The following is a 2,953-nucleotide window of genomic DNA, read 5'->3' on the forward strand; positions in this document are numbered from 1 at the left end:
TATATAAGTCTCATGAGACATCTACTATTTTTTGTACAGTCAATTTTCAGTATGTACTTTTTTACATGTATCAACATAATTGACAATCTGCTTCTATATCCCCCAGCTTTATAATTGCTATGAGGACAGTAACTTGTTTTATATACCAATTTGTTGGCAGTGTTTTTGGGTTATCACTGAGTACCATACCAAATATACCTTTACAGCACTTTCCATGATTTTGTAAGCACTTAATGCCTTATATTACCTTATTTAAAAAATAACCAGAAAAGTTTAGTTATCTGTAACCAAATAATAATATACCAAATATACTGTATACAAAATACCTATCATTATTGTATTAAGTGAAAAGATTTTTGAGTGAACTCAAATTCCTTTCTAAGATTTAAAAAGTTACCATTATGAATAACCACAAAACTCTCCAAAACTTTGAAATGTGAAGTTAAACTCTTTCATGACCGTTTTCCATAGGATATAACAGCTTTCTTTACCTCACTCCACCAAATTAGGAACAAACAACTACATCTTTAAGTGTCCATTAAAATTATGTTGCAGCATGATACTTTGTACTTAATGATATTTTACTACACAAAACCCTTTATTTAGAATCTCTAGAATCCTGCTTTAAATCAAATATGAAACATTAGTCACTCTTTTACTTAATACCTTTTTTGGCCTCTCTTTGAAATTTGAATATATTGAACATCTTTTTATCACCTAAAATATATGATTTTCTTGTACCAATCTCTCTAGCTTCAACTTCTGCCACTTTCACACTAACTGTGCTACAGCCATTTTTCTTTGTGTTTTTCAAGTGTATCACGCTTATAAGATCTTTGTGTCCTTGTATTAGTCATCCTCTCTGCCTAGAATATTCAGTTCCCATGGTTATTGCATGGTTGTTTCTTTCAAATCATCTGGATATCAGCTAAATACCACTCAATATCTTGGTTAACAACCAAAAATAAAGTAACTACCATCTCTCAGTCAAGCTCTAACATGCCATTATTTTTAATTAACTTCAGAGCATTATCTCTTTCAGACATTGTGTCTTTTTTTCAGTTTAATAGTATAACCTGTCTTTATCCACTCAAATACAGCAGATCTGGAATCTTATCTGTCCCATTCATATACTTAGAATAATGCCTGAAACCGGAAAGTGTTTAATAAATACATTATTTGCTAAATGATTGATTCGGTGCGTTAATGAATAAATAACTTATTTAATTCCAAATGAACTTACTCCCTTCCTTGGTTTTCCAGTCTTTCCATTGCATTCAGCAAACCATGTGATGACTCAACAACTTCTTCATGGAAGCTTTTACTTCCTGATTGCGAAGGGTATAAATCACAGGGTTCATCAAAGGAAAGATTACAGTGTGAAAGAGAGAAACCACTTTGTCAGCTGGGAAGGCTCTGAAGGGGCGGGTGTAGATGAAGATGGCAGGTCCAAACATGAGAAACACGATGATAATGTGTGCGGTGCACGTGGAAAGAGCCTTGCTCTTCCCTTCAGAGGAGTGCCCCTTTACATGGCAGAGGATGACTGCATAGGAGGCCAGAAGCCCCAGAAAGCACAGCAGGGTGAGCAGGCCACTGTTGGAGACCATCAGGAGCTCCACCACAAAGGTGTCAGTGCAGGCCAGCTTGATGACCTGTGGCACGTCGCAGAAGAAGTTGTCCAGTCAGTTTGGACCACAGAAGGGCAAGTGGATAATAAGAGCCACTTGAACAATGGAAGGAGTAAATCCCCCAAGCCACAGAGCCAACAGCAAGGCATAGCAGGCTCTAGGGTTCATGACAGTTGAATAGTGTAAAGGACGACAGATGGCAATGTAGCGGTCAAAAGCCATCACAACAAGAAGGAACATCTCCCCTGCCCCAAGAAAGTGCAAGAAAAAGAGCTGAGTGATGCAGCCTCTATAGGAGATCACCTTCTTCTCAGAGAGGAAGTCCACCAGCATCCTGGGAGCCACAATGAAGGAGTAGGATGCATCCAGGAAGGCCAGTTTGCCCAGGAAGAAGTAGAGGGGGGCCGTGAGGCCGGGGTCCGACCTGATGGTGAGGATGATGAGGACATTTCCAGGGAGGATGATGAGGTAGAAAATTAAGACTAGTGTGAAAACCAGGAGTTGAACATCTTGAGAGTGGGTCAGACCAAGTAGGATGAACGCTGTCACTGCAGTGCTGTTCTCCCTCTCCATCAGTGCTCAGTCTGCGGAATAACCAAGAGCAGAATACCATCTGTTATACCCACCTTTTCATCTATCCCCTAGCTCTGCTCCAAATAAAAATGATATTTTCCACATCCAGCACCTTGCCAGCTGAATGCAGTTTTTGCATCATAGGTCTCCTGTGTTTTCAGTTAAATTTTCTACCTTTCATTTTCCTGATTCTCCGAGACACTGATCTTATGGCCACACTTGCATTCCTATTTAAGCGTGTGTTTCTGTATAATTGTGTTCCTAAGCTATTTTGCTTGAAGCATGCTAGAAAACTCCTGATCAAAGCGACACTGGTCACTATTAAGGTTGTCAGGCTGCTGTTGCTCTTGCTGCTGTCAGTGGTGCACTGTCTCTAATGCTTAGGTTAGGTGCTGAGTTTTGGTCCCCTTCTTCATCTCCACAGAGCAAAGATATTTTGCAGATGCTTCTTTCCTCCAGTTCCTGCAGAATCTCCAGTTCCTGATTTGCAGCTGTGTACCTTATTTTCAGAATTTGTGCCTTATTAGTTCCATCACAGTGTTTTGCTTTGGTGCCCTTGTGCAACCTTACTCCATTTAGTCACCTGGATCTCAGTAAGTCCACTATGTTACACCTAACTCAGAGGTATTCCCCTAGTTGGGGCATCCCAGGTGACTGAGTGCTAAAGAATTCACCTGCCAATGCAGGAAATACTGGAGATGCAAGTTTGATCCCTGGATCAGAAAGATCCCCTGGAGGAGGTAATGGCA

At 40.2% G+C, this 2,953-nt stretch overlaps 1 pseudogene; it reads right to left on the reverse strand.

The window, feature by feature from the left end:
• Nucleotides 1-1,277: 1,277 nt before the first annotated feature.
• On the reverse strand, nt 1,278-2,502 carry LOC148776779 (olfactory receptor 4N5-like; annotated as a pseudogene).
• Between the last annotated feature and the right edge of the window lie 451 nt (nt 2,503-2,953).

This window comes from Moschus berezovskii, chromosome 9 (genome assembly GCF_049115385.1).
Source record: "Moschus berezovskii isolate FMDL1 chromosome 9, NW_MosBer_1.0, whole genome shotgun sequence".
Taxonomy (NCBI): domain Eukaryota; kingdom Metazoa; phylum Chordata; class Mammalia; order Artiodactyla; family Moschidae; genus Moschus; species Moschus berezovskii.